Below are 19,241 nucleotides of genomic sequence, written 5' to 3'. Positions count from 1 at the left end.
TTGATAGATATGGTATGATCTTTTTGACTTTGTTTGAAGCCCGAACCTACCGTAACTTTAGTGAATCTTCCAAACCATGCTCGTGGCAATTGCTTTAACCCATAAGATTTTCTTAACTTGCACACAGTTTTGATGGAAGTATGTTTACGGATCCCAGGAGGTACATTCATGTAGAGTTCTTCTTCAAACTCACCACGAATGAATGCATTTTTCACATCAAATTGATTTAAGTTCCAATTGTAATTAGCTGCTAGAGATGATATCACTCTCACAATATTCATTTTTGCATCTGGAGAAAATATCTCTAAGTAATCTACTCCATAGGTTTGAGTGAATCATTTGACTACCAATCTTGCCTTGTACCTCTCAATAGACCCATATGCCTTGTACTTAACAGTGTATATCCATTTACACCCTATAATTTTATTTTCATTTGCTAGAGAAACCAATTTCTCAAGTATTGTTCTTATTTAATGCCTCTATTTCCAAATCCATGGATTGTTTCCATTTCCCATTGGAAAATGCCTCAGATAGAGATATATTTATTGTTATAGTGTTCAAATTTGTGAGAAATGCTTTGTGGATAGGTGAAACATGTTCAAAACTTAGGTATTCGGATAAAGGATAAAGTGACTTTTTGATATAGTTTATGGTCTCTTTCCTAAGGGTAATTTGAAGATTTTTGTGTGATGGTAGCGATAGTGGAGTTGAGTTGGACTCTGGATCCTGTTCATGAGAAAATCCAAAAATTGAATCATTAGAGTTTGAGTACTAACATAATTTACCCCATGTAATGTCGGATCAGACTCTTGGATACGAGTAGATTCAGGAATGATCTTTCTTCTTGTATATACTAAATTCTTCCCATATCTTACATCAATTTCAAAATTCTCATCTTTTTCAGAATCAAATTCAATTTCAACATTGTCACTAATAGTTTCAACCTCAACTTCTGGTTTTAGAATAAGGCCAGGAAGTAAGAGAGACTCATGTTCCTTATTTACGTTCATCTCCTGAAGATGAGATTCAACGGAATAATTTTCTTGTTCATGGAAAATGACATCTCTAGAGACAAAGAATTTATGATATGGTGGATGATAACATTTGTAACCCTTTTAAATGGAAGAATATCCTATGAAGACACACTTTAAGGCTCTAGGATCAATTTTTTCTACCATCACTATGAATATGGACGAACGATGTACACCAGAATATTCTAGGAGTGGGGTTATTAGAGGTGGAAATATTAGGATATAACGATGATAAAACTTCCATAGTAGTTTTAGAGGCAATGACAATAGAAGACAAACAATTTATAAGATACAATGCAGTTAAAACGACCTCGCCCCAATATTTCTTGGGAACTTTATTTTGAAATATCATAGCACATGTTTGAAATATCTCAGCAACGCCATTTTGTTGAGGAGTTTTAACACACAAAGACTCATGGATGATACCTTCATTTTGACACAAAGAATTAAGATTATGATTAAAGTAATCTTTTGCATTATCAGACCGAATCATCTTAATACTCATACCAAATTGATTTTTAACCATGGAGAGAAATTGAGGAAACACATGAGTAACTTCAGATTTTTGTTTGAGTAAGTAGACCCAAGTAACTCGAGTACAATCATCAATAAAGGTTATGAACCAACGGGCACCCGTAATATTTGAAATATTAGATGGACCCCACACATCTGTATGAACTAGATAAAATAGAAAAATACTCATTTTATTAATAACAAGAATGGGTACACGCTTGTGTTTAGCAAGCACACACAACTCATAATGAAGACTCTCAACATCTAATGTTTTAAATAAAACATGAAATAACTGCTTAATGACACTAAACGAAGGATGACCCAAACGACAATGGTATAAGGGAACCTTTTCCTTATTGGTCTTTATTGATTCTGAAAAAAAAGTATTTGTTGTTGATAAAATTTGGGCTTGAATCTTTGTTATCCAAGTAGTAAATACCATTCTATTCTCTAGCACTTCCAATTGTCCTCCCCGAATTCTTGTCTTGAAAAACACAAGAGTTATTAAAGAAAATAACATTACATGATAGGTCTTTTGTGAATTTTTGTATGGAAATTAGGCTAGTAGACAATTTTGAGATATGAAGGACATTGTTAAGGGTCGTGGATGAGTTAATTTGAATTGTTCCTTGACCTGCTAAAATTATAAAAGTACCATCTACATTATGTATTATTTATTACTAGAGCAAGGTGAATAAGTTGTGAAGTTTGTGGATAATAGTGTCATGTGATCAGTGGCTCCAACATCCAATATCCAGTATTATTTAGGGGATATCTGAAGTATTAAGTTCAAATGAATACGGAGATTTTCAAAAATAAAAATAAAATAGGAACATACTTAAATATGTTAAAGTACAAGTACCCTTGGTTTCTCATACTTACCGAGCAGAGACCTTACCTTTTCTACTTCACTTAGGTTAAGTTGCACCCTTTTTTCTAGACTGTCTCCATTAGTCTTCCCAATTATCCGTGCATCTCTTCCCTTTCTTGATAAGCCTTCTTAATGTCCCCATTCTATATTAGAAGGCTTTCCATTCAATTTCCAACAATTTTCTCTAGTATGACGAGACTTGTTACAATGAGTACACCACACCCCTTTCTCTATTCTTCTCGATATAGGTTCCTCCCAATTTCTTCTAATTAACTATCATGGTTGAATTCTTCTTAGCTAGCATTACTGAGCTCTTCACAGGTCGTGTTGTCCGTATTAACCCCATTCTACTCTCCTCACTTCTCACTATAGCCACTACCTCGTTAACCTTTGGTACTTTTTCTTTGCCAAGAATTTTTATTCTGACTTGATCAAAGTCAGAGTTGAGTCCCACCAGAAAATCATAAACTCTATCTTGCTCAGTGTACTCCTTAAGTGTTGTTGAATCTTCTGTACACTTGGTTGTGATAACTCCATAGTGGTCTAACTCCATCCATAAGGCTTTGAGATGATTAACATATTCTGTAATTGTTTTGTTTTCCTACTTACAATATCCGATGTCAATTTGGAGCGAAGGGCCTGATAGTCAGCAAGAAATTCCTTGGAGAAAGAAAGGTTATAACTCTTGAATTGGAGGGTGTCAAAATTGAAATCGCTCCACAAAGTCGCAATAGGTGGGGGAACTTCGCCTATGGAAGGAACCTCAGTGTTTCCCTTCCTAAAAGTAGGCGAGGCAATATCAGCAGCAAAGGAAGAACCCTCATATATCATTTAACCTTCACTTTGGGAAAGTTTAGAGTCAGATCCTCAACTTGCATTTTCCTCCCCTTTACAGTAAACCCTCGGGGTGACTCCGGGGTCTGTTGGTGTTCGAACAAACAACCTTGATATTTTCCTACATCTTTCTCTTCTCCTAAGCATAAATCCTCACCATTTGATATGCAAAACAATGTGAGTAGGTCACGAATACTGTCTAGCAATACTCACAAAGGTAAAAATAATATAAATTACTTAAATAAATGGAGAGGTGTTTGCCACTGTCCAACCAAAGTTTAATCACTTTACGACAATCCATAACCTCAAACTTCCCCGAGAGGCGAATAAGCCTCCCCTCCTCAAGGGTGAGGTACTCATTGTCATACCCCTTTATCGCCATAGTATCATTTGTCTAAGATAAGGGAAAGAGAGGGGTACCATCATCCACTAACACCCCAAATGAGTCTTCTCGTCCCCTTACACAGACGAACTTGCCCTTCCAATATTTGTAGTGATTGGAGTGGAGCACAATACGCATATGGCCTAGTCCATACGCGTATGAGGATGCCTTTTTTCCCCCCTTTTTGCATGCCCTCTATTCATACACGCATGGTTTGGTCCATATTGTCATACGGTGAACTGACTTGGGGTGTTTTGCTTCGGAAAGCAAATGTCGCGGTTAGCAAGAGTCGCCACCGACTTTTCTTTCATCCAATAAGGAAAGGCGGAAAAGAACAGGAAAGACCTTAATTTAGATTTTGGGTTCGGGAGGTACATTATACAAAGGGAAGGTGTTAACACCCTTTGTATCCATGGTTATCCATGGGCTCTTAATTGCTTGATCACTTATGTTTGTCTGAAAAAAGTGGTTGTGAATTGTTTAAAAAATGTTTTGAAAAGAGAATTTAACTTTGTAATGATTCTTGCATGAATGTATACAAAGTGGTTATCTCGTTTAGTTTAGAAAGTTGTTTAGAAAAATATAACCCGGTAACGATTCTAGTATGAATGTATACCAAGTGGTGGTTTTCTGAAAGATGTTTTGAAAGGTATGGGGTGTGAAAAATATTTTAGGTTGTGGATAAGCAATTAAGAGTTATACCTACCCAAGGTCTTTACGGGCATTTCCTATCCCTATGAGGGTAAAACTGTCCTTACTATTGAGAAGTAAGTAGTTTTATCCTTTGGATGTAAAGGGACATCGTGGGGTCATCGATTGGTCATTAAAGGCAACTTTTGTAGGGATACCTTAGCATTCGGAGGGACGATCATCATTTAACCGTAAGCTACACCAAAGGGTCATCGAGGGACAAAATCGTATATTCGAAGGCAACATCCGAGGGACTATGATTTATTTTATGATGATTTAATCGAAGGGTCTTGGCTAAGTATATCCCCACATTCGCGGGACATGACCATTATACCGTAATACCGTAGGGCAACAAAAAGAGGTCCAAGATCACATATTCAAAGGCCGTATTTTACAATCAATTAGGTAATTAGGAGGAATTCCCACATTAAAATTAATACATTAAGATCAATTAAGCAATTTAAGGTTGATCTTTGCCATAAAATTAATACATTAAAATCAATTGAATAATTCAGAGTGAATCTCCACAAGGGTATCCCACAAATAAAGTGGAATACCTAACCAGCAATCTTTTCCTGGGATATGTGAACCTTTACAAAAACTCAACAAAACATGTCAGAACACCAAATCAGGGTGTAATCGAGGATTACACCACAAAAAGAATCACAACTGTAAATAGGGTCGGGTAAATGATGCATGGCTATGATAAAACATGAGTGAAAAATCAGAATAGAAAAATCAGCTACTGTCACGTTCGCTCCTGCCTCGCCTAGCGAAGGCTTAGCGAATACTCGCTGCATGCTCGCTTAGCGAGGTGCTAGCGAGTGGCTGCGGATTCTGGTTTTGATATCAGTACAATTTCAACCAATTTTATGCCTTATGGCTTTCATTACAGCAATTATATGGTTAATCATTTAAGGTATTCAGGTACATACTAAAATTCACATGCCAAACTTAAGATATTTTCATAAATTTAATCATAATGCCATATGCAAATTAAGAACATAAGGCAGTAATAGCAGTGTAACCTGTTTGCAACTGAATTGCGACTTCGAATCGGCAAAATCGGATTGAATTGGGCAGAGGTAAACCTTGATGCCGCCAAGTTCCTTCAGGGTTTGCCTCCCGTGAGTGTTAGGGTTTGCTTGCTAGGGTTCTCCTTTCTCCGTTTTCGTTCTCTTTTCGTGACTGAAGTGCCGGTATTTATAGTGATTGTGGTGACCTAATGGGCTCAGAATGAAGCCCAAAAATTCTGATGTTCGCAAGCTTCGCTAGGCGAGCGTGTAGCGAAGGTTCGCTAGGCGAGCGTGTAGCGAAGGTTCGCTAGGCGAAGGAATTGCTCGCCTAGCGAGCAGGCCAGTTTGGGCCATTTTCTGGATTGGGCCTGTTGTGAGCTGGGCTTTTGTTCCTTTAAGGTCAGTGTCTTGCAGAACAAGTTGGAGTGCTTCGAGAAATGTTTTGCAAGATTAATGGGCAAATTTTGGGGTATGACACATATGTGTATGAAGTTGCACACGTTTTTAAAATTTGAGGGCCTTTGCCCATACGTGTATGAGGAATGCAAAAGGTCAGGTCATTTTTCAAAAACCTGGGCCATACGCGAATGGTCAGGTGATACACATATGCAACAGTCACCTGGAAGCATATGCGTATGATACATGATCCAAAATTTCAACTAGTTTTACCCTCTGCCTATATACGTATGAGAACTGTCATACATGTATGGCCCTGGAAGAACGCATATGATGCGTATTGGGCAATATATATTCTTTCTAACATTTCCCACTCTTAGCCATACGCTATAATGTGTTCTTTGACCAAATTCTCTGAGTTTTTTTGGTTTTCCATAGATTTCCTCTGATACAGGTCAGATCTCCCCAAGTAATCAACAAATGGATACATCTTCTTCTTCATCTCATGACTCTAACATGTTCATCTCTACTAAGCACAGAGAGAGATACTTTTCATTATTACACAGAAAAATCATTGAGGAGAGAGCCTTTAACCTTCATCCTGACCAATACCATGACATACATGTTATCCTGAAGATAAATAAATTGACTTATCTGAATAGTCAGATCCAATTAGTGGCTAAGAAGATGGTGTTGGAGTTCTATGCTAGTGCCTACACATCCCCTTATAAGGATACTACTGCAGATCCTGAATTAGTTTCTTGTGTCAAAGCGGAACAAATCTAGTACGATTGGAAAATGATGAACAGGTTGTTGAAGATGAAGTTTAGGGAACCAAATTGTGAGTACCAGCTGATGAAGACGTCCTCTAGGACTAGATGACCTTACTGAGTGATGTTGGATCGCTTGGCACTTAAGGGAAGAGACCGATAACCAACTTCTACTCTTATTCCTAGGAAGTTGGCTGTTATGAATCTGGATACTGTCTCGAAGGCATGGACTTACGTTCTGCCTCACAGTATGGACACTATCCAGTGGGTCAGAGCTCATCACTATGAGAGCTCTGGCTTTATATTATCTGCTGAATCGACGTGCTGTGAATATCGTCCTTATCATTTATACTAACACGGATGAAATGACCCAAAGTACGACTAAGAAGTCTCTGAGACATGCTACTATCATTCTTTTATTATGTAGGAAAGAAGGGGTATCAAAGTTTACAGATGGCTGCATTATAAACATGGAACGACCATTGGATGCTGGGTGGATAGCGGAGAACCCTAGGAAGACAACCCCAGTTACAGAGGCACCAGAGACAGAGGAGCTCCCAGAAGAGTCTACTGGACCCAGAAGACCCCAACCCTAGTATGTGACTACGGGAATTCCTCTTGCTAACGAGAACTCTCAAGGACACAGAGACTGAATGTCCATGTTTTGTTATATGTAGGATTTATGTGTGCATATTGAAGTTCCAAGTCATTATATCACCTATCAGGTGGATACGCAGGGAGTTGCTTAGGGATTCAGAGACCGCCTATTCAGGCGACCCTCCAACATCATTCTACGAACGCTATCAATATCTTGAGATGGATACACTCATACAGCTTGAAGGACTGGTCCAACAGCACCACCACCATCAATATCCCTTCTCTCAACCCACTCCTCAACAACACAATATCCCCTTCAGAAGTCTGGAGCAGAGAGGCCAACAGGGGCATATGTCTCTTATCTCTGCCTTTGTGCATCATGGAGACCCGAATGCCATGATCAACTATGACACTCAGATGTTGGACAAAGACAGGGGTACGAAGGAAGATTAGTTTTATTATTCTTTCTATTTTTAGCTTTGTTCTTGGTTTTTTATTAAGTTTAATGTACTTTCATTTTCGGTATGTACTGCCAAAAAAAATTTGTTTAATAATATTGCATTTATTTCCAGTTAATTCATTTTTATGTTTATGATATTTAAGTGATGATGACTAGCATGAGTGGATGACCCTGAGCACCCAAATAAAGTTTGTATCATACGAGAGGCACTGTGGACATTGTTAGCTCTAAAATGACGTGATGTGGTTTTCTGGAAGTTTTACTGGAAGGGGTGAGAGCCATTTTGAAAGCTTGTAAAGTTGCATCATACGAGAGGCAATATGGACATTGTTAGCTCTTACCAATATGGTGAGAACAGAAAAATCCAAACACAAATTTCATCATATGAGCGAGCATTAAGGTATATTTTTATTATCTAGAACTTGTGTTTGCTATTTTATGATATCCTTTGCATGCTTACACACATTGAGGCACATTGTTTGTTTAAATCCTAGAGCCTTTCTAGACATCCCATATATTAATGTATCATTTGTTAACCCACTTTGAACCTATATCCCCATTGTTTGTTATTATTTCACCACATCTCAAGATCATGGCTCAAACACTTCCCTACCCTATTCAGAGTTTTATATTTTGTTTTTGAATCTGTGTTTCATTCTAACTTTGGGGTTACTGGTGGAATAAAAACCTTTAAGTTTGGGGTAGCTATGCATCAATACTAAAGGTAAGTGCACCTAGAAAGAAAATAAAAGAGCTGAAAAGAGATTAAATGAAAAAAAAAATACACAAGAGCACTCACCAAAAGGAGAACTCAGTTGAAAATTTGAGAAGTCCAGACCAGCTGACCAAAGAAAAATGTTTAAAGAGATTCCAACAATGATACTTTGAAATGACCATAGTGAAAAGAATGATTGCAATACTCTGAACAATTAGCCTACTTATCCGAATATCATCCCACCATATCCCTAGCCCTACTATAACCTTAAAAGACCTCAAAAAGTGTGTGTAGTATGTATCTGATAATTGAAAGAGAGTTTATACAAGCCTATGGCATGGTAATAGGTACTGTGAATTTTGAGAGTATATGCATTAACACCTGAGAGAAATGGTGAGAGTGTGAATAAGGCTTACAGGAGAAACAATGTTATCAAGTGTTGGTATGACAGGCCATTCGATCTTTATGATCAGGCCAAACTAAAGGTAGGAATGAAAGAGAGCCATGGAAGATCTCAAAGGTATGTGTTTATGACTGTATTTTGTTGATGATTGGTGACATAATGTTTTTATGCTAAAATTTTCTTGAGGGAAAGCAACAAGCTAAGTTTAGGGTTATGATCAATCACCATTTGTGTTAGTTTTGGTGTTATTTGAATGTCAAAAGCAGGTGAATTACTGTGAGTTTGGGCAGTACTTTAAGCTTATTTTGGTAGATTTCTACAATAACTTGATCTGCTAAGGTTTTACTAATTCTGAGCTATTTTACACACCTGAGGTGATGATTATGTCTTTATAGGTCTGAATAGTAAAAAGGAGTTGGATAAGAGAAGAAACCAGAAAAGAGAGAAAAATGCACATTTCTTGCCCATACGCGTATGAGGCCTCCCATACGCGTATGGACACTTAGCAACATCTTCCAACATACGCGTAACAATAGGACAGAGGTGAAAATCAAGTCTCCGCTCATACGCATATGGGAAGGCCCATACGCTTATGAGGCCAGCCAACCAGGTCCCCTATGTGCACCCAAAATCCTTACACGTATGGCTCCAGCTGGGCCATACGCCCTACCTTGGGCAATACGCGTATGAGTCAGTGTAAAAAGTGCCCCGGTGCGTATGGCACGACCAATATCTGAAAAGGCCCTGAATTAGTCTATTTAGCGGAAAAAACGCGAATTTCCAAGGGTTGAACACTTTTTTAGTACAAAGAACGCGTTTTGAATGTTGGAACACTGAAGATTTCATGGTGGATCAAGGATTTCATGAATTTTTGTGATTGAAGACCTCTTTTCTTCAATTAATTTGTAATGTCTACACTTTCTGTCATGTTTTTATTAATCGTTATGAGTAACAAAACCCCCTAATGCTATGGGAGTTCCTTGATTCAAATTTATGATACAATTCTAAATTTCTACCTTTTAATGACTTTGATTTTGTGATATTTGATTTATACACAATTTGTGCTTAATACTTTCTCTTTCAGAAAAATTGAGTTTGATCTATGATTAATATTTAGGCTGGGTCACCATTCTTAATGCTTAATTATGAATAATTCATAGTAGATATCACCTAGGCCTAAGGATACCATGTGGAAAACAAAATACTCTTGATTAAAATAATGCTTAATTTTATCTGTAATTCACTATGGAAATATGGATTGATTTGAATGATTAAAGGTTTTCTCACTAAAGACTTAGGAGTAAACACCCTTAGGAACCGGTAGTCAATACTATAGAATCAAGTTGTTGCAAGGTTAATTTACTGTTGTTGATGAGTCTAATCATACACCTTTCCTAGCATGTTCACTCATAATATCTTTAAATTGTTCAACTGTTTTCTTTACCTTCTATTGCATTTTATTTTCAATTGTTCAAACAAACAATCTGAAACCCCCAAAGCTTTTATTTAACTAAGTAGAACCAAAAATTTGTATCGTCAAGTAGTCCTTGAGATCGATACTTGGGATTTTCCATTATTACTATAATGGCAGATTAGCACACTTACTAACTTACATATCAAGTTTCTGACGATGTTGTCAGAGACTGCCAAAGATTATAGAGTTTACAATTTTATTTTTAGTTAAATTTTTTTGCTCTGCAACTAAAATTTTATTTCAGTTGTTATTTTTTTTTTATTATTATTTGGTTACTACTAATATCTGTCTAAATTTGTATGCGAGGAAAGCCATCGACTGATTTTTCTTTTGACGCAGAACCAGAAAGAACATTGCATGCCCGACAAAGACAAGCAAGGCTGGTTGATAAAGAGGTAGATGACTTGGTTGAATTAGATACAGATTCTGATAGAGAAGCAAAGGAACCAGTTATGGCTGAAGCAACTGAAGGAAGACTTCTTGGGGATCATGGTAGAGCAAATACCCCAGGTGGTCGTCTGACGATAGTTAACCAACCGATAGATGTAGAAAATTTTCAGTTACACCCGACTACTAACCAACATCTTGAGAAGAGACCTTTTACAGGAAAGACTAATGAATATGCAAATAAACATCTACAAAGATTTCTTACTAGGAGTAATAATTTGAAGCTAGATGGGCGTTCTGAAGAAGCCAGGAAGTTGAGAATGTTTCCATTTACTTTAGATGAAGATGTCGAAGAATGGTTTTACTCGCTTCCTGCTGGAAGTATCACTAGTTGGGAAGAAATGGAAACAAATTTTCTTAATGAGTATTTTCCTACTTCTGTTTTTCTTAGGAAAAGATATGATATAATGAATTTTAAACCAAAGGAGGGAGAATCATTGAGTGATGCTTACAAGATATTTAAGAGATTACTGGTTGCTTGTCCTACTCATAACTTAGATCAGACTGAATAAATGCAAATGTTTGTTAATGGTCTCAGGTTGAAAACTAAACAATTGATTGATACAACTGCTGGTGACTCATCTAACTTTACAACAACCACTCGTATCAAGAAGGTTATAAAAGTCATTATTGCAAATGAACATTTAGAGTTATATGATAGGAGTGTAAGCAAGCCAGAGGGAAGGATTAATTTTAAAATAGCTCCTCAGAGTATAAAGATGGAATACCAAGTTGCTATAGAAGTTGAAAAAAGACTCAAGGCAATGAATATAGATACTCAACAGGTAGCTCAACTTCAACCAGTTCAAGTTGTGAGTTGTGAAATTTGTGGTGGACCTCATTATGCCATGCATTGTGTTGAAACTATTACCCAAAACACAATGATTCATACCTATCCTCTCCCCTCACATCAGCAAGTTCACTTAAACCACTAATTACATCACCATACAGGGCTTTATGCCGCCACGAACAAGCTCTAACCACCATAAACGTAATATACCTACTAAGGCCTCTGAGCATTCTTGCCATTTGCATGGGTGACATGCACACCTATACTTTTAAACTAGTACAAGTTTCAACCAAGAGGGCTCGAGATGAGGAAAAACAATCTCCTCGGGGTGAGGCTTCTCCGAAATGGACTCGTGTTGTTAAGGGTGATGCTTTTGGGGAGGTGACTCCCTTTATAAAGATGTCGAACATTTTTTCTTACCGACTTCCACACACTACTAAGGAGTCTGTTGGTGTTGTTTCGACGTTAAATTTATCCTTGTTCAGAATCTTCTTGAGGGAGATAAGATGAAAATGGCTTATGAGCTTACTAACAACATGTTCAAAGTTGCTTCTATCTTTTCTCCCGTCTCTGTTGGACAGGGTGATGTATTGGCCCCGAGAGGTCCCTTTAAGAAGATGGATACTTGGAAAAGGAATTCCAAGGGTATGGATCTAAAGTGCGTTAATCTTCCCAAGGAGTTATTTATGCTGCAACAGGAAGTTAAAGTTGCTAATTCATTGCAAGAGACAATGTAAATAAATTGATCTCCTTTGGCTCTAGCGGTTCATGTGACTGAACTTGAGGGTTCTCTCCGAGGTGCAGAGGAGAGGTGTAAGATTTATTTTGATTCTATTGAGAAGATGACTCACCAGGTAGAGAAGTATCAAATAGACGCGGAGGCTTTGAAATCTCTCTAGGATGAGGTGTCAAGCTAGAGGCAGGCGATTAATGGTGCTCTTCAATAGATTATGTTGGACATGCTCGCAATCCGAGAACGAGTTCTGGGGAAAGTAAGGAATTTATGCCCCAATATTTGTTTATATATTTGTGTTAATAATGAATTTAATTCATTACAAATAAATTAATAATCTCCAGAGTGGATAATCCTCGACGGTGACCTCGGGGTGGCAGGGAGGGGTCTAGAGTCTTCAACCTGTTGGGTGAGAATATGGAAACAACTATGTGTAGAAGGGGAATGGGGGTTGAATAGACCCAAAATCCTTTTAGACAGTTTGAAAAACTTGTTAGGTCCCATAAAACAAAATCAGGGATTTTAGAAAGTGTGGAAGCAAAACACAAAGACGAGATCTTGGAAGTATCTTAATGAATCAAGCTACATGAAATGATACATGAGATAACCATAAGATAAATCATTCATAGAGTAAGTCACTTACATGACATCTAAAGCAACTTATAAACAAAGCGATTCAAAAACACATTACTTGGATGTTCTTAACAATGCATAATTGACTTCATGATGATTTGTTAAGATTGATACACCACATACCTAAGCTTATATGTTAATTCACTATAAGCACGGCCTAACCTATATGGTATACAATCTATGAAATTGCAAACATGCAGTAGCAAATATGAAATGAATGAATGAATGCTTGTAAAATAAAAAGGATAGGGAAAGAGAAAAATACTCAAGATATATAGTACTTCGGCGTTCGTCCTCGCTTTTCCTACATGAACTCTTCAATGGATGATGCCAATGGAAAATAATCACGATCTCCCACTATGATCATAAAATGATTATTGGTTTTTAATTACAAAGAACTATCCTACAATAACTATTTGTAATGAAGCAGACATTAAATTGCTAATACAATACAAGATCCCTCAAGATCTTGATCCAATAACCTTGATATCCACAATAACCTGCTCTAAGTATTCGTGTATGGAAATCCACATGATCCCAACGATTTCTTGTTTGAGCGATTGCCATTAACTAAGCATATATTGGACAACTCCCAACTTTGTCTACTAGCAATATTTCTCCAAAGAAGGACAAGTTCCAACTTCTCCTTACGGACCGTTGATACTTGATTCTTCCAAGGTCTTCCTTGGAGTATAATGAAAACTGTCATCTTGTTATCTAAACTTCACTCAAGAAACGATACATGTACATGTTACAATAAAAAACTAGTTACACACAAAAACATTAGATACCCTAATGTACCAATTGTCTCCCTTTCATTCAATATTTAGAGGGGGGGGGGGGGGGGGGGTCCTTAAATAAGGAAAGAGAACAAGGATTAAAATGGTGAACAATGCTAGATAATCTCAACAACAACTGTCGTTACAAGCGATTAGTCAAGTAATTCAACTTTGATGAATAATGAACACACACACAAGGTTCAAACAAGTTTCTAGATAAGTCGGTCTTAGTTCTTGATGGTTATCAAGAGCTTGATCAGATCCTCAACAAGATTGATCAACTCATTCTCAATTTCACACAAAAGTAACAAGCCATTTGCACAAATCAATATGCAACAAAAAAATAGATAAAGAATTGACATGGGTTCAATATCAAAGATTAGTATTTTTGGAGAAGAAGAGAGAAGAATGGTATAAAGATGAACACACTAAGAAGAGAGGACAAAAATCACTATTTTTGTCTCTATGAATCATCTTAGGTTTCCCACACATTTTTTCTGTAATCAAAAGACACAGTCATTTAAATGAATGATGAAAAATTGGGTTTTTTATGGTTTGATTCAATTCAAGAAGGATATTTGATTCGAATCAATCTAGACAAAATTAAAAGGAGATAATTTTTCAAATGATTCGAATTATTATTTTCACTTTATTCGAATCAAATGGGATTATGATTCGAATCGTATTCAGCTCTTGATTCGAATCAAATGATCCAGAATGTAATTCTAATTTTCAACAGGTGAATGATTCGAATAAGATATTACAGATGATCCGAATCAAATACCAAAAACATCAAAATTCAAATGTTCTAACTTGTGATTCAAGCTACTCATGTGGAAATGAGAAAACAATAACTTTCATATGCTCAGAAAGGAAATACCTAACAAGGATCAACTGAATACAATGAGAAATGCAAAGGGTTCTTATTGGTACAATTACATAACCAAACTGATTACAATCAAATGGAAAGAAATTTTACAATCAAACAAATGAATTGAAATAACATACAAATTACGAATAAGAAGTGAAACAATAATCGAATTGTAAAACATAAAAACACCATAGATACTTAAAACACGTAAATGATACCAAATTATAATATGTGCTTTCACAATCGTTATCTTCTCTAAAGCTCTGGGATGAATGCACTTTGCGCTTTGGAACATCTTCTTTAGTTGGGAAGTGTCTGAGGTATTTGGCATCTGCCTTTTCCCAGGGCTCCGAGGTGCCTTTCCTTGCATTTGTATACGGATGCGTGTTTGGGAGGTCGACTAGTTCGAGGATTGTAACTTGAGGCCAACCTTTGATTTTGGGATAATTGAATGTCCCTATCTGATACTCTAGTGAGGTGTTTCTCGATCATCGCATTTTAGGTTCCACTGCCTCATTCCTACTCCATAGTGGATATCTAAGTAAAGTATATATGTGGTTCTTCTATGGCAGAAATGACTGACTTACGAGTTGCTCTCAGATCGAAATGATGGTCAACCGTGGACGGTGTTCCTTAATAGGCTCGTCGTCTTTCCTTTGGAGCGGGGAAGCAGGACATATGTCGTATGATGATATCGACCAACCTTCCTGCAACTAGAATCAGGGTATATTTCTTCAGGGACTCTTTGTAGACCTCCGCTCTATGATCCGGTCTGAGGAGACCCTGGTGCATCAAGGGGAAATCTTGTAGCCCCCACGGAATGCACCCCAGTATTGGATCGATACTCGTTGTTAACTAGGGACTTATGGAATATGGGTGCCATTAACTATTACATTGTGGCATCTTCTCATTTCGCCCTCGTAAACACCCTGACAACAACAAAAAATGTGAAGACAACACCAGGTTGTGAACTCTCGATCCAGCGTTCATGGAAATCGTAGCCTTTGCACTTACTCCAAGAGTAACTTTTTTAACTTACTCCAAATCATAGCCTTTGAATTGAATAAATATAATGGTTAAATTAGCTTTTTATTTAATTAACCATTAGATTAGATTAGATTAGATTCAAAGGCTATGATTTGGAGTAAGTTAAAAAAATTACTCTTGGAGTAAATTGATCTCCAATATATATATATATATATATATATATATATATATATATATTATATATATATATATATATATATATATATATATATATATATATATATATATATATATATATATGGACATTAGTAATATAATATGCTATAATTTTTATAAAAATAAATAAATAAAATAAGCGGGATATCAGAAAATCTGATAGGCTAGCCCAGTTAAACATCAGGCTTTTCATGGGGTGGGATTAAAAGCTTGAATAATAAATGGGTCATAACTTTCTTGTTCAAATATGAAATATTTCGCAAGCTTTGAGGCCAAACCAGTTAGTTCGTTCCGTTTTTTCGGCTCTAAAACTCACGGTCATCAAACATTTTATGTATAATTGTACCAATACTGTGAATATTGCAAGCCTTTATTGTTAACAAGTTGAACCACTCCACTTTATTTCAAAAATATTGATTTGGCACATGTGATAAGAGCATCTTGATTCCACGACCCAACTCTTTTTGTCTCCAAATTTGTCGCCACTAGTGCACTAGCACTCATAACCATTTTTCATACCCCAATTTGCCCCCATTCAATAAATTGATACACGCATGCTGACATTTGCATCATCTGTATAACATATCATGCATTACATTTTGATTAATGCCTAAATTGTCAACCATTATAATTTTTCGAATCTACAGACAAACCAGTCAGACTGATTCTCAAATATATGTGAAATTATCGGGCGAAAATTTTCGAAATCGAGCTTGCAGACGTCAATTTTATTAATCTACGGTTCACGTAATTTAACATGACGTGCTCGTTTTATTTTTTTCGACTACTTTTTCGGTCGCGTTTTAAAACAGTCTGAGCCTTTTAATCGATCATTTTTTATTTCAAAATTTGATCAAAACATGCATGTTTCCGAAAGATTTATTTTGCGCTAATCATTTTCATGAATTCATTTCATTTTTTGGAACACTTTTGCACGCATTTTTTATTCGTTTTGAATCATTTTATTTATTTATTTTTCTCAAAAGGTTCGAATTAATTAAATAGGATTATTTATATTTTTGTTTCGATCTTCTTTTGATTATTTAGGATAGTTTAAATTTTATTTGAATTATTTATCTTAAACTCTTTTTTTCACTGCAAAGATCGAGAACATGGACATTGTGATATCTATTTCAATAATGGAAGCCCTACATGTCACACTATAAAAGTGACCATTGGGCAACGAAGAGAGGGGGACAATAGCTAACAAATGACACACACTTTGTCATAATCTTTTTTCTCTCATTTTTCATAAGCAAAAAGAAAACCCCAAACCAATTAATGGAAGAAGGTTTGTGCCTCATTTTTTAAAACAATGGGAAGGAACTAAAAGAGAGAGCTTTTTTTTTGTTGACTATCCCAACATGTTTTTTCTCAAACCATTAGCTATCATCTCACCAATATCACTTTCTTTTTCTAATAGTAGCAACACAACATTCACTCCATAACTCTTCACACAAAGCCACAAAGAAACACTCGTATTATTAACTCCATGAAAACACCACCTTAAAACTTCCTCCTCACTTCCTTCACCTACACCGTATCATACAATCCTCCAACATTCCCTTCAACAAAACACTCAAGCCTCTATGAAAAACCCTCAAGATCTCACTGTCTGAGCTCCACCTTGCATCTTCTTCTTCATCAAATACGTGAACACTCACCTACCATCCTTCACACTGTACACACATTAACTTCATCCAACACACTACAAACTGCAACAAACCCTTCAACATATTCATCTCCTTCCATATTTTCTTCACATAACTTTCACTCTCTTTATCTCTTTCCACCATCCAAACAAACTACACAAACAAAGCTTCCCTACCACCAACAGAACCCCCACGCTGCTACTTACCTTAATCCTTTCCATACTAACCACCTGTCGGCTGCACCAATAATAACCATGGTCACCATCACGCACCACTCAAAGCTACGAACCACCGCAAAATACAACACCTCTACCACATAACATTATTTCCTCCATTCACATATATGTTATCCTCCTCACTTTTTAGTGATTTTGCAGCAACCATACCTCACCATTAACCTCAAAACCACGCTTCATTTCACCACTGGAAAATCATACTTAGCCTTACTCGTGTCGTCAGTATTTCACCTCGTTTCTCTATGTTTGTTTGATTTTGGATTTGTTTGCTTATCATATTGATTTTGTTTGGGCCTTGTTGTATTGATGAGAAAATTAGTAGTTTTTGATGTTGGAGCTTCTTTCTTCTCTGTTGAATTTGAAAGTGTGACTTTTATGAGAAATGAGAGAGAAAAGTCTTTCATATGTGAATGCTAAGTTTAATGTTATTTTTTTCCAGTTTTTAATTTTGTTTTCTTTTCTTACCATCTGCCATGTCTTGTAACACAATAGATTAATTCTAATTGTTTTAAAAGAATTGTTGATAAGTAGCATACTAGGGGTGCCGCCTCTTTGTGTCTCTTTCCATTTTAAGTTAATTTAACATAGCATTAAATTCAGTTGTCTTTTGATTTAACATAGCCTCTGTGTGTTCAGTGACTTATTCTTGGATCTTTTTATAATGAACTATTTTTATATGTTGGCATTTACTTGTTTGATGGACCCGTATTTTACTCGCTTTCTTACTCCATATAGACAAGTGTATTCTCCATCTCTTTAATTGTAATTTGTATTTATTTATTTTTATTTTCTTGCCATTAGTTAGACAAATTAACCATTTAAATAACAAAAAAGAATAAAATCAACCATTTTTAATATGAATAAAAAATAATAAGCACTTGATCCAATGTCGATAATTTTTCTCAAATCAAACTATTTCAATCCACTTCCACTATTCCAACTTCTCAGACATTCCACATTCAAATTATTTTCACTTTTTTTAATAAATACAAAATAAACCTCAATCAACATCAAATGCATTTTCTCAGATAAGTCTTAAAAATACTTGTAAATATTCAAACTATTTTCATAACAAAATGAAAGAAAATAACTACCTGTGTGTAAAATTCAGTCATAGTCCCGAGTATTAGACCCAAGTTATAAAAACTTGGAAGTCATAAATACTCTACTTCCAACCCAAAAATACATCAAACACATTCAAACCATTTTTTCTTTTGACAATCGTTCAAAACTTTTTTAAAATGAAAGGTGTTTTGTCTCGAGACGGTGCCAGACAATGTTTCGTCCACAATCGTGTGAGTTGAGATAAGTGGCGTTTTCCCGTGAATACTTATTTGTAAATCCATTCAATGTGACGCAAACGCCCGCTCCTCGTCTGTTTTGGGTAGCAAGCAATATTTTTCCATCGATTGAGACAAAATAGTTTTCGCTAAAATCGACCAACAAACAAACATTTTTTATCCAGAACTACGTAAGCATTGAGTTCTCTCGCCAGACACCCTAATAAAAAATAAATCTTTTGGTCATATTCTTTTTCCCTTTTAAATAACTCAAAAATCCTAAACATTTCAAAGTTAACACTAACGCGCACAATTAACTAAATGGTTCTCGTTGAGTACAACGAACGTGAGGGGTACTAATACATTTCCCTTACGTAATCGGCTCTCGAATCCTGATTTGATTGCGACGATCATAATCATTGTCGTTTTTTTTGGGTTTTATCGATATTTCTCATTTTTCTCTTT

This window comes from Lathyrus oleraceus, chromosome 1 (assembly GCF_024323335.1).
Source record: "Lathyrus oleraceus cultivar Zhongwan6 chromosome 1, CAAS_Psat_ZW6_1.0, whole genome shotgun sequence".
Taxonomy (NCBI): Eukaryota; Viridiplantae; Streptophyta; class Magnoliopsida; order Fabales; family Fabaceae; genus Lathyrus; species Lathyrus oleraceus.
This window is presented reverse-complemented; position numbering follows the sequence as displayed.